Raw genomic sequence first — 14,557 nt, forward strand, 5'->3', positions numbered from 1 at the left:
TGAATCCTTTTCCCATACACCAGCTCCTCAGCCATGCATTCATCTGCTCTATCCTCCTATTCCTGCCCTCACTAGCTCGTAGCACTGGGAGTAATCTAGATATTACTACCCTTGAGGACCTCCTTTTTAAAATTCTACCTAACTCTCTGTAATCTCCCTTCAGAGTCTCAACCTTTTCCCTTCCAATGTCGTTGGTTCCAATGTGGACAATGACTTCCTGCTGGCCCCTCTCCCCAGTGAGAACATTCTGCACCCTCTCTGAGACACTTTTTAAATTTCTGTCTAACTCTCTGTAATCTCCCTTCAGAGTCTCAACCTTTTCCCTTCCAATGTCGTTGGTTCCAATGTGGACAATGACTTCCTGCTGGCCCCTCTCCCCCGTGAGAACACTCTGCACCCTCTCTGAGACATCGTTGATCCTGGCACCAGGAAAACAACACACCATTCTGCTTTTTCTCTGCTGGCCACAGAAACGTCTGTCTGTACCTCTGACTACAGAATCCCCTCACACAATTAATCTCTTGGAAACCAAAGTACCCCTCGTTGCATTAGAGCCAGTCTCAACACCAGAAACTTGGCTGTTTGTGCTACGTTCCCCTGAGAATCCATCACCCTCTACATTTTCCAAAACAGCATACCTGTTTGAAATGGGTACATCCACAAAAGATTCCTGCGCTAGCTGCCTACCTCTCTTACCCTTCCTTGAGTTAACCCATCTATGTGACTGTATCTGAGACTTTCCCCCCTTCCTATAACTGCCATCCATCATATACTGTTGCTGTTGCAATTCCTCATCGCTTCTATCTGTCTCTCCAACCGATCCACTCGATCTGATAAGATTCGCATCCAACAGCATTTATGGCAGATATAATCTGCAGTAACCCTTAAACTCTCTTTAAACTTCCACATCTGACAAGAAGTACATATCACTGCAAAGGCCATTTTTGCTCTTTCACAATCTACAGATCCAGAAAATAACACCGTCTATTCCTCTACAAACACTGCCCCAGGTTAAATTAATAGCTATGGCTTATATTTTAAGTTTAATCAAGAGACTTATCTCCAAAAACATATAATCAAGAAAGAATCCACTATACTCGCTATTGCAGCCTTTCTCTTGGACAGACTTAAAACAACAATTAACTTATCTGATTCTGTACTGTGAACTTCGCCCAACAGTTCCTCCAAGATTAGTTGTGAATTTGACCTCTCGGGTTTGCTGTAGTCATGTAACTGCTACCATGCAATCACATGCTCACACACAATAAATATCCCACGCTGAACACACTGCTGTGTGGTACACTCTAAATGATGACTTCTCTCCGTCAGAAGGTCAGAAGTGGGAAATTTCGGTAATGATTGCACAATGTTCAGCTCCAATTGTGAACCCGCAAATACTGAAGCTGTCCATGACTACATGTAGAAACACTGGACAGCACTCAAGCACTGGAATTGGTAGGTGGTAATCACGCCACAGAAGTACCAGCCAATGACCACAAGAGGAAATCTAACCATCTCCCCTTGACGTTCAATGGTATTGCTATCACTGAATTCTGTCATCAACATCCTTAGAGTTATCATTGAACAGAACCTAAACTAGACCAGATGCATAAGTTCTGTAGATACAAGACATATCAGAAGCTTGATATTCTGCCGTGACTGACACACCTCTGACTCTATGAAAGCTTTCCATCATCTATAAGACACAGGTCAGGAGTTGCATGAAACAATCTGCACTTTTCTGGATGAGTACAATTTCAAAAATATTCACGAAGGTCAATAATGTCCCAGACAAAGCCACCCTTTTGACTGGTACCCTATCCAGCTTAAACATTCACCATCACCAGCAATGGGACACTACAGCTGCAGTCTGTAATATCCATAAGATACACTGCAGCAATTGTCAGGACTTCTTTGAAAGCACCTTCTAAATCTAAGACCTCCGTCACCTAGAAGGAAAAGAACAATGAGCATATGGAAATACTGTGCTTGCAGGTTCTTCTCTAAGTGTCACACCATCCTGACTTGGAACTTTATTCCCATTCCTTCACCACCACAGAATCAAAAAGCTGAAACTCCTTCCTAACGGCACTGAGTAAAACCTTGCTGTAAAGAGACATGAAGTTGAAGCTCTTTGTCTTGCTCTCATCAAGGCCATGATTTGAAGGTGCTGGTGATAGACTGGGATGGACAAACTTAAAAATCACATGACACCAGGTTATAGTCCAAAGGCTTATTTGGACACACTAGCTTTCGGAGTCCTGCTCCTTCATCAAGGCAAGATTAAACGTTGTGTCTCTTTAGCAAAGCTCAAACAATTATTAGCACAGAGTACACCTACAGCAGCTATCACTGAATTTTGTCATCAACATCCTTAGAGTTACCATTGGACAGTGGACTGCAACAGTTTTAAGAAAGAGCTCTCACTGCCAACCTCTCAAGGATAATTAGGAATGGACAATGAATGTTGGCCTCTCCAGCAACTTGACTGTCTCATGACTGAATGAAGGAAAATATTAGCTCTCTCCTTCAAACCCAATTTATGCTGACATTTTAAATAAGCAAATTATGCTAACACTTCTCTCCTGTTGCCCAACACCCACTACATTTCCAGTGACATTTTGTTTTTGCCTGCACTCATTTGCACACATAAATGCAAAGGTATAAAGAGGGGTGAAATGCTGATTGCCAAGATTGAATTCAGACGATAATCATGCATACTCTGGGGTGAAGACCTCTGTTAAATTCTCCGAATGATCTTCATGCAACGACAAAGAGATCCAAAGCAATTTAAATGCTGAGTGTCACTGTATACACATGATTAGAATAATAAAGGACAATGGGGTGAGCAAGTGAAATCTTCCAGAGAAACCGCTGGTTCTCTGAAGATACAACTGTTCATTTGAGCAGAGTTATTTCAATCTTAGAAACAGTTTTTTAAAGTTTCAAGTTTTAACCTTATGTTAATTTTCAGATTTTAGAAGAGATATATTGGTAGCTCTGTCTTCATTTTTACTTTGCTATATTTTGGTTTTAATATTAAAGGATCATTATTCATTAAAATTGTTCAAATTTTGTATCGTAAAGCTTTCAGGGTTCTCTTTCATCCTAAATGGTGTCCCAAAACCATGTTGCAACTATTCTTTCACTTCTCAAAAGACATGAGATTTAAAATGTATTAAGCATTAATAAATTGAGAGCTAAAAGATGAGCAAATTTAATTTGTCTCTTGCAACAACACACCTTTTGAATTTCTCTAGCAACTCGAAATGTAGTGAAATATGCCAAACTGTTTTATCAAATGAAATTTGAGACTGAGCTATGTTGGATATACTAGAACCAGAGAGACCTAAATCTCGGGAAAGAGACCAGTTTAAGGACCACTTTAAAAGGAACCAATGCAATTCAAAGTACAGTGTTGTTTTAAGGTAGGAATTTCACAGCCAAGGCCTCAGCAGCTGAAGGTGGAACTGCCTATGGTGGAACAGTGTCATAATAACATGAACAATTTACGTTTAACGTAATAAAACATTCCAAGGCATTTTACAGGTACATGAAAAATAAAGTATGATACCCAGTCACATTAGGAGATATTGCTTCAGATTTTACCAGTACCCAGGTGACAGATTAGGAGGGCAGGCGGAAGGAAGATGGAGATTGAGAAAATGCTGAGTAATTCTGTTGGAACTTAGTTCTGCCTGAGAAAGTTTGGTCCATTAGGCCAGTTAGCTCAAGGCTTAATGAAAGGTAGGTTTTAGGTATTACAGAGATGTAAAAAGGCCAGAATTAAAGGAGCACTGATGTCCCATGAGCTCTGTGGGCTGCAGGAGATTACAAAAACCAAGCCAATTATGGAATTTGAAAACAAGGGTGAAAATATTAATCTTGAAGGTTTCTGGATCACCTTTGGATTAATAATGGCAGTTCCAAAAACATTAAGACTGGAGAGATCCCAAAACTAATCTCCTAGTTATTGTTGTGAATCCGCTGACTGACGATTGGTGATAATCCCGTCTCATGGTAAAATGGTGCAAACATTGAACCATTGATGCTGTGAGGCTTCACCTAATCTTCTATTAAAGTTGTAACAAGAGATTGGGAGAACCCCTTGGAAATTTGGGGTCCAAAAATAACACATTTGAACATTGATCTCACTTCATCAGGACAGAGGGACAGCAGGAGGCTATCAGTACTTCAAGCCATGTATCTTTTGAAGTCATTAATCTCCTAAAGTCTATTGATTTCTGTGTTGAACCTGCTCAATGATTGACCTTCCACGGCACTGTAGGGTAGAGAGTTCCACAGATTCATTCAACAAACAACGAAGAACTGCAGATGCTGGAAATCTGAAAGAAAAACAGAAACAGCTAGAGAAACTCAGTGGGCCAGAGCAGAAGAAGGTCACCAGACTCGAAATGTTGACTCTACTTTCTCAGTCCACAGAAGCTGCTAGACTTCCTGAGTTTCTCCAGCAATTTCTGTTTTTGTTCTTAAGATTCGCCCACCTCTGAGGGAACTAATTCTTCCTCACTACCCCTTATTCCGAGATAACATCCCTAGTTCTAAGCTCACCAACCACGGGAAACATCTTTATGTACAGCTGCAGTGTTGGGCTTAAAAAATGAAATCTCCAAACCAGATTGCTGCAGATTAATCACTCGGGTTAGTTGGACATGACAATGAGCAATTGAAGAAAGTGGAAAATTACAAGGGAAGCATTCTTGTGCAAAAAAAAAGCCTGCCTTGGCTAGGGAGTAACTGCACTAGCCTCAGCTGGGGCCTTGGGAGCCAGACTACTGTGCATTTGACAAAGATACATTTGGAGTTGCTTCTGCACAACAGAATACCTGGAAAAATATAGAGAGTACTAAGAACTGGTGAGACAGCATGCGACATTAGATTCAGAACAGTATAAATGTCGGGGACTTTGCCCCACTCATTGGACGTTCACCATCAGGCTGAGGTTCGTCAGACTGGGACCATGGAATCATGAACTAGAGCTCTAAGTGCCAGCCATCTCCAGCTCCTGGTGAGCTGAAAGGCAGTGAGATTCATTAGTTTGCATGTTTATAAAGTATTTTAAGCTAATAGATTCACTAATGAGTTTGTATACATCGTGAGTAGATTAAGCTAATAAACTTGCTATGTATTTAAGCACCAATTTCTTCTTGTAATCATTTTAATCAGACCTTAAAGAACCTATTAGGTACTTGCAGCCTGACAATGTAACATAAACTCTATCCCACCCCAAAAGAACTTTGTAAGTTTCAATTAGATCACCTGCCATTCTTTGAAACTAATTGGTTTGTAGTTCTTCATTCTCCCTTTCCATCCTTTCTTGAATTCTGGGGTTACATTTGCTACTTTCCTATCTGCAGGAACCTGTGCAATAAATAAACCAGTGCATTCACTATTTCTACAGCCACATCCTTCAATGAAGTAGGGTAGAGATCAAATTTCATTCCTGTTAACTTTTACAACACAATCTCTTCACTAATTCTAATTTCTTTCAGTTCCTCAATTTCATTAATACTTCTGAAATGTTTTTTGTGTCATGTGCAATGAAGATAGACACAAAGTAGTTCTATAATGTTCCCACCATTTCTCTGTTCTCCGCTATGCATTCTCCAGTCTTCACTACCTTTATAATCTGAAGTAAAAATTGAAAGAATTGCAGATGTTGAAAATCTTAAACAAATCAGATCCTCTGTCTGAGGAAGGGTCACTGAATGTTCACTCTGATTTCTCTCCACAGATGATGCCAGACCTGTGGAGCCTCTCTGTCTTTGTACCTTTATAATTCTTGCTAGTTTGCACTCACATTTTCTCTTCCTTGCCTTTATTCATTTCTTGGCCATCATTTTCAAAATTGTTTCTAATGCTCAGGCTTATCACTTTTTCTGGCAGACTTATACACCATTTCCTTTTATATAATGTAATCTTTCACTTCTTTTGTTAGCCGCAATTGATTTACTTTTCACATTGGGTACCTGTGCCTTCAAGGAATGTATATCCAATGTAGACCATCTCATGCTTCCTTAAATAGTAGACAATGCCATCAAATCTTTCCCTGTTTTCATCCCCATCCACCATAGACATACCATTATAGTTTCCCTTGTTCAGATTTAAGACATTAGTTTCAGAGTGAACGATATCACATTCAAGTTTAATGTGAAATTATATCATACAATGGTCACTATTTCCCGATGGCTCCTTCACAGCAAGGGTTTTAAATAGTTCTTTACAGAGAAAACTAAAGCCTTATATTATTTTCAGTTTTCACTCAATATCCAATTCTCACGCTGATTAATGAAAATTCAATCATTTTTAGCTAATGGCTATATTTCTTTCCATTTGAATAAAGTCATGTTGGTGAGCTCCCACTCTCTCACTGCTTGCTGTGTGCTATATCTTGTCACTGGGAGCAGTCAAGGATTTGCAGAATTCCTCCTGCACCTTAATGAATTTCTGTCACACAAAGCACACATATCTGCTCCACTCTATAAAACAGAACATTTAGTGTGCGTTTTCTGCCTACCACTTCTCTTGGTCACACTCAACTTTCTGTGTCACAGTTCGTAAAAAGAATATCAAAGAGCCTCCCCATGCCCAAGAGCAAACTTGATGGTGAGTCATAAACCTAGCAATGCCAGACTGTGAGATCTGAAACTTGAAAGGAAGTAAGTGCCTTCAGATTCAGCCAGTTATAAGAGTGTAAAAGGGCAGTAAAAGCTCTAGAATAAAATTATGGAAGGCAAGGACAAAATTTTGATTGAATTATGTTAATACTAAAATTAAAGTATGACTAATATCTGGGAACAAAGGATTAGACTAACAAAATATAGCATTTTATGATAGATGTGTATTTTTTGTAAGGAGAGGGTTAACAGGCAGTCTATAATTTTACAGCAATGTTTGTAATGCACAAAGCAGATGAGTATAATACATACTAATTACTTCACATGTTAATTGCAGTTATACTGCTGAATTGAGTTGAACAATTCAAATTTAAAGAGAACAGTGAGGCTCTTACGGTAAAATTGCCATAGTCCCAGAGGATGCAATAGAGAGATGATTGGTGGTGAATTTTACCTGAGGGTAACCATGCCTCAGGTGAGGGCCAGTGGTACTGTCCTTACCTTTAGACCAGGAGACCTGGGTTCAAGTTGAACCTTCTCCAGAGATGTATCATAACATCTCTGAACAGGTCTTTCTGTCAAATATAATGAGGGCCCGTTATGTTTTGAGACACCCTGATGTATTATAACCATATAGCCTCAATGAGAATGTAAATAGTTTCCTTTCATATTTAGACAATGCCTTTTTTTTTGTTGCAAATAGAACAAAGCTCCAATGATGAACGTCAAAATTCCTCTGTATTTTCTGCGTAGTCTGCACGGAATTGTTTTATACACGTTGCATTTACTTATAGATAATTTGTGAATAAAGTATATTTTTTAAATAAAAAGAAATCTCTGAACAGCTTGATTAGAAAATATCTTAAAGAGAAATGTTTAATGACAGCAAATTGATCAAAGCCAGATGGGTAACCACAGTGGGACAGAAAGACATCCTTATGTGGTTCTGCCAATGGAAACTTGGGGCAATGTGAACCAACCACCAGCTGATCATGGATCCAACTAACAAATATGCACTCAGAAAAGGACTTATTCACTCTCAGGATGGGGATGTCATTGGCTGGGCCAGCATTTATGACCCGCCCTAGTTGCTCTTGAGAAGGTGGTGGTGAACTGCCTTCTTGAACCACTGCAGTCCACGTGCTCTAGATACATCCACAATGCCTTCAGGAGAGAATTCCAGGGAACTCATTCACAAACTGCATGTAAATCCTTGAAAAAGACACACCAAGGAGCATTCAGGAAAACACACATATGGTTTGATGGGAAGAGTCCCGGTGAATCAAGCAGGAAGATCTACAAGGTAAAAACAATGACTGCAGATGCTGGAAACCAGATTCTGGATCAATGGTGCTGGAATGCCCGAAACGTCGATTTTGCCTGTCCTCGGATGCTGCCTGAATTGCTGTGCTCTTCCAGCACCACTGATCCAGAAAGAAGGAAGATCTACAGTTATAGTGTTAAGAATTCAACATGTGCACTTAATTATAAAATGAGGCATTTATGATGCAAAACTGTTTCTCGCTAATAAGCAAAGTATTTGGGAGATTTTCACCAATTTCTTGGGACTTGAATGTTCTTGCAATTGTAGTTTAACAATTGAATGACAAACCAAGATACACAACACCTTAATTCTTCAGGGTTATCAGGTTCATATTGATATATGTCACAAGTGCTGAATCGTCTTCTAGTGTCACATCACTCATAACTTGGTTATTTTATTTTGATCTTACTTTTAAGTAGTAGAAAAATATTCCATTTTACACTTTGAATGTCATTAGACACAGTCATCTTATTAAGATTACTTCTACACTACAAAATAACTAATTGTGAAAGCATTTATATAACACACTTGGAGAGGCCATTTTTCCCACACAGAGGGTGGTTTGTATCTGGAATGAACTGCCAGAGGAAATGGTAGATGCAGTTACAGTTACAATATTTAAAAGACATTTTGGACAGCTACATGAAAAGGAATATTTAGAGAGATATGGGCAATATGCAGGCAAATGGGACTAGCTTAGTTTGGGAAACTTAGTCGGCATGGACAAGCTGGACTGAAGGGTCTGTTTCTGTGCTGTATGAGCCTCTGACAGACAGACAATTAAAAAAAAAGTGACTTACAGTCATCTCAGTTGACCACCTGAAGAGTAACTGCGTGAATTAATTGAAACCACCATGTTTAAAATTCTCATTAAAGGTATTGCATTTAAAGTGAGATTGTGTCAGTCATAAATCTTGGTCTCTGAACTAAAGAATTCACCTGCTTAAGCATAAAAAAAACTAGCTGAGGAAACAAGCTGGAAGCTACAAAACGATGAAGTATTCATACATGACTGCTGAGGCATGTGAAAAGAAAGAAAATGTAAATGTGCTCAAAATGGAAAGAAGTCGTGACGGCAAAGATTATAAGCAGTGAATGATGAAGCATTGAGAAACAGGTTATGAAAACGAGCTGGCATTAAGTGCATTCAACTGAAGCTGTTGGATTCCTAGGTTCTGCTGCTCTTTCCGACATATACGGGGTTGTGCAGGCCATTCATGGATAGATAGCACAATATTTACAAAATAGCAACTAATTTTGTGAAATAGCACTTGACACTAGTCACTGAGTTGTTTCGCAATTGCATGACTTTTGTGTTACTACATACTCTCTGATATATCATTCCCTGTACAGCCGTGATGGGGCATGAGATTGTTCCTCTCTGTTAAGTCCATGAGCCAGCTATCATTACACTGTTGTAGATCAGGCTGCAGTGGCCAATGCCCTTGCATTGGTTCTCCAAGTTCACACTGCTGAACCCATCCTGCTTTTATTCCAGTAGCTGGTTCAAGAGAAATGATTTGGTTCCTGGAATTTGTAAAAGTTCAGGAGCAGGCTCACAGTCAGGCTCCTGCAGTTTGTATCATGGTGGGATAACCAATGATAGATGCGGCTGGAGTTAAATATTTCCTTTCTATTCTCTCCTTAACCACTAAGGCCTTTGTAAGCTTTACATTACTTTGTTTATCACTATCCTGGCCAGCATCTATTGCTCGCAAGGCGAGCATGGATAGGGTGAATAGCTGGAGTCTTCTTTCATGAGGAGTCCAAAACTGAACAGCCTAGGTTTAAGGTAAAAGAGGAAAGATTTAAAAGGAATCTGAGGGGCAATTTTTTCACGCAGAGGGTGGTGCATGTATGGAATGAACTGCCAGAGGAAGTGGCGGAGGCTGGTACAGTTACAAGGTTTGAAAGTCTTCTGGATGGTTACTGTTTAGGAAGGGTTTAGAGGGATATGGGCCAAATGCTAGCAAATGGGACTTGATTAATTTAGGATATCTGGTTGACATGGATGAGTTAGATTGAAGGGTTTGTTTCTGTGCTGTACATCTCTATGATTCTCTGACTTTAAGTCAGTTAAGAGTCAGCTACATTGTGGGGATCTGGAGTCACATGTAGATCAGACCAAACAGTAGATTTCCCTCTCTAAACAATGCAAGTGAACCAGATGGGTTTTTATAACAATCGATCATAGCTACTAGCTCTTAATTTTTTATTGAATTAAAATGTCATCATCTATGATTTGGACTCATGTCCCCAGAATATGGGGTTCGAGATAACTCTCCCAATTACCACCATGCCACTACCTCTCCCTTGGAACATCAGAAAGTCTTTGAGAAATAAAAAGATACAATTTCTCTCACTTCTGTTACTTCCAAGCAGTGGCTTTGGACAGTACTGTTTACAAAGAAAGTGGGAATAGTTGTTCTGTGTACCAGTGGTGAAGCAGCATACTTACACATCCAACTCAGCACCAAAATGAGCAGGCCCAGTGGAAATGATGAAGGGGTTGTTAATGGTGGAGAAAACAAAAGATGTAAAAAGGAGTGTAACAGGCCAAAAGTTTAAAATGGAAATCCTCTGTGACAGGATCAGCGCTGACTTTGACCAATTGGTCCCACTAACCATATAAAGCAGCAGTCTGCTGGTGAGGGAGCTCTGTCTAACACACGAATCTATCTTTACCATTCCATGGATATGATGAATCTGTTGAGTTTCTCCACCATTTTCTGTTTTCATGTTGACTTGGAAGAGTTAATTTTGGCCCTGTATTTCCTGACCTAAATAGTTTGTTTAATTTCCTGGTCTTGGAGGTTCACTCTAAGCTAACTGCATTTATCAGACAGTAGTACGGTTACATACCTTACTACTCCACAAGAATAATTGACAGGCTGACAGCTTTCTTAGTGTTGGTCAGTGTTTTCCATTTGCTGGTCAGCAGGATGTCTGACACACAGAGTGAACAATCCTCATCATTTTTGTGCATGAATCAAACTGATTTTGTTCTGAAATTTGGGTAGCAGTGGTTAGCTCAGCTGCCTCACAGCTCCAAGGACCTGGGTTTGATTCCAGCCTTGGGCCACTGTCTGTGTGGAGTTTACACATTTTAAAGCAGGGTCTTTGGTTCTGAGGAAGGGTCACGGGACCTGAAACGTTAACTCTGATTTCTGTCCACAGATGCTGCCAGACCTGCTGTGTTTTTCCAGCAATTCCTGTTTTTGTCCCAGTAGCAGCGTGTTATTTTGGAAAACTAACTTGACCTCTCCAAAAAAAACTTAGGTTGCTTCAAAGAAGTTTAATCATTAAAGAAGGAACTTACATTTACAGCAGACCGAATGTGCTGGCGAAACACATCATGTCTGGGAGCAAAAGCAAAGTTAACATTTTGAGTTGAAAATTATCCTTCTTTAGAGATTGTGTTTCCCTCTCCACAGGTGATACTACATACAGGAACATAAAGGAGCAGGAGTAGGCCATTTGGCCCATTGAGACAGTTCTGTCATTCAAACAGATCTTGGCTGAACATCTACTTTGATATTATTGCGTTTCTCCTACTGTCTCTATATCCCTTGCTGTCATTACTATCTTCATTCTAATCACCAGGAAGGGGAAACATTCTATCCCCACCTCTCCTGTCAGACCCTGAAAGAATTTGTACATTTTGTCAGTCCTGCTAAGCTTTGCAAATACTTTTCATTCTTATTTCAGACTTCCAGCATCTGCAACATTTTGCATTTACACCTTCACAAACACAGAGAGCCTCAAAATACATCACAGCAAGTGAAATACTTTTGAAATGCAGTCACTGTTGTTCTACAGGAAACAGAGTATCCAATGTGCAAGCTACAAACTCTCAGAAACAGCAATGAGACCAGATAATCTGCTTTTGTGATGATGGTCATGGGATAAAATATTGGCCGGAATTAAATAAGCAGTAATATAATTCAAACTTATTCAACAGGTCTGCAAATGTCCACAAAAGCAGAGATGAAAAGTGACAATATGAAAAACACAAGGCTTTCAAAATCAACTGTTCTGGAAACCCCTACACATGAGCGTTTTTAATAGTGACAATTTTGAGTTGCCATTTACAATTTTGCTTACAGCCCTCATTAACAATTAAGTCACAGCGTGTCTTAATCTATGCTTCATTTGTAAAACCCGAGTCTCACTCCTTTTCAGGGAAAATTTTAGTACCAGTTTAAAACAAAATACAGCCAGGCCTCAACACTTCTTGCCATGATTATTCCATGTGGCTAGAGGGCGTCTTTGCCATAATATATTTTGTCAATTATTATCACTGGCTTTTTTTTAAAAGAAAAAGAGGTTATTTGCAAGCAGTGCGCTAGGGCTCTGCAGTTATTTCAGTCTGGATGGATTTTGCCACTGACAACTCACAGCTTTACAAACACAGATACATTAACTAGCTGGGCGGGCCATTCCAGACAGAATTTACCTCAATCAGCTGGACATCAGTGGACTCTCAATCCTGATTCAGTCTGTCTGCTAATGTTCTAACTGGGATGGGGAGAACAAGGTAGTGAACGCCGTCTCACTGAGAGGTTTAGAGGCAGTAGCCAGACATTGACAAGAACTTGATGGGACCAAGGAAAAGGGGAGGTCTATGACCATCTCCCACTCTGATTTACCTGTCCTCAGAAATTAAGACGAATCACAATCCCATCGCCACTGACAGTCACCCCCAAGAGAGTACTGTACCCCTCTGTCAAGAAATTGCAAAGTGGTTGAGGAAACATGGTTTTGTTCCCCTAATCTTTCTGCATTACATGAAACTTTATCTTGACTTTAATAACTCTGTGGGAAGCCCCCTCTATACTATATGTGTGTATGTGTGTGTGGGCGGGAGGTTTACTGAAAAGTTAACGCTTTGCACCTCTCTCTTCAACTGAGAGAACCCCGATTAAAGCCACGACGCCAATTCCACGGACAGGCAGCAGGTGTCACTGTTACAAGGTCTTCAGGGCCCCTTAATTAATCCCCAAAAGAATAGTCAAATCAGAAAATGAAGCAAAGACATAGATTTAGTAGCTAATATTTGCAGAAAGCAATTCTACCAATCGGTTTTATAATCCCGTGCATATTTGAAACCTTTGGAAAACTCATGTTTCAAATTGTTGGGAAATGCATTTCCCTCAGCGGCTGGAAATTGCTAACCTGTCCAGAACTCTTATTAAAAGATCTTAACCACAGTTATTTTCTTTGTCCCCCGAATACTTAATTGGCAATGATTTGTCTATATTATCAACCAGAGACGCCGAGGTTTGTACAAAGCGTAAAGTGCAACATGCAAATAAATATTCAGGCAGCCCATGCTGATGGATACATATATGACAAGCTGTAAAGCACAGTTTGTTAATGTTTTCACACCGAAATAAAACAATGCTGGAATCAAAATGTCAGCGTCGCAAAATGTCAGTGTATCTGCCTGCTGTTCCCCTCCCTTTCCACTCTGCTGATTTATCATTACATTTTCCCGATATGAAAGATCCTAACCCTTCCTCTCCCCGTTAATAATGTTATCCACCCGGGGCATCACCGCGAATGAAGCCTTACCTTCTCCACTCTGTGTATTTCATCCATCTGCCCTCTCCGCCTGTCCTGTGTGAATGTATCTCTCTCTCTCTGTATCTTCCTTTACTAGAGCCAGCCGATCCAATACAACAGGTTGTTCACCTCACTCTGCAGCACAGCTACAATAACCAGGGGACTCTTCTTTTAGCTCCCAGCTGTTTATTTTTTTTAACATCTGTTTGTTTTTATTTTTTGTTTTGCCCTTCCCTGGCGCTCCCACTCACTGCTGTCTCATTCCCTGGCAGGCTCCTGACTCCCCTCTCAGCCTCCACGTACGGTATCTGGAAACAACCACGATCTATCCCCCTCATAAAAACCTCCCTCCTTCCCGATAGAGCAAGGATCATGTATACCAGCAGGCGGCTGGAGGCAAGGAAGGAGAAAAAAAATGAAAATCTGCCTAAAACTCATACATTTTGGCTTTAATTGAGTAGAAGAATCGGAGGGGGAGGTGGGAGCCTTTTGTAAATGTAAGAGGGCCAATTGCAGAACCCTGACTGTGAAAGGGAAAGGGGGGTGCCTTGAAAATAGGGGCAGCCGATTCTAGAGAGGAGAATCGATTGTTGGGAACTGCAGCTGCATCCTAAGTTCAAGAGCTGGGCGAACAACAGACAGATCCAGGGAACCCTGCTACTTTCACTGGACCCCTTCAGTTGTGGAATTAACTGTAATCTCTGCATGAAGCTTTGCCAATGGTAGGCCAGTTAAAAAAAAACGAACTGTTAAGGGGGGTCAACCGTTTGGTCTCTTTTCCTCTCTGTCAATAATGCTTAAGTAAATATCCAAGGCATTATAAAGCTGTTAGAAGTGCATTCAGGGCAATATTTATTTTGTTTAATGGAAGGCATATTTTAGACGTGCCTTGGATATCTTCCTGAAGAAGGGCTTATGCCCGAAATGTCGATTCTCCTGTTCCTTTGATGCTGCCTGACCTGCTGCGCTTTTCCAGCAACACATTTTTAAGCTCTGATCTCCAGCATCTGCAGTCCTCATTTTCTCCTTG

General features: G+C 40.3%; 1 protein-coding gene across 5 annotated transcripts in view; it reads right to left on the bottom strand.

Moving 5' to 3' along the window:
* The window catches only part of slc29a4a (solute carrier family 29 member 4a), a 145,794-nt gene extending 131,855 nt beyond the window's left edge, over nt 1-13,939 (bottom strand). For 3 of the 5 annotated variants that reach the window (XM_043711283.1, XM_043711282.1, XM_043711281.1), the window contains exon 1: nt 13,537-13,937. The gene's annotated coding sequence lies outside the window, so the exon portion shown is untranslated. Of the gene's footprint in view, nt 1-13,536 lie in introns of all 5 variants that reach the window. The other 2 variants (XM_043711279.1, XM_043711278.1) reach the window with 1 other exon arrangement.
* Between the last annotated feature and the right edge of the window lie 618 nt (nt 13,940-14,557).

The sequence above is a fragment of the Chiloscyllium plagiosum genome, chromosome 21, assembly GCF_004010195.1.
Source record: "Chiloscyllium plagiosum isolate BGI_BamShark_2017 chromosome 21, ASM401019v2, whole genome shotgun sequence".
NCBI lineage: Eukaryota > Metazoa > Chordata > Chondrichthyes > Orectolobiformes > Hemiscylliidae > Chiloscyllium > Chiloscyllium plagiosum.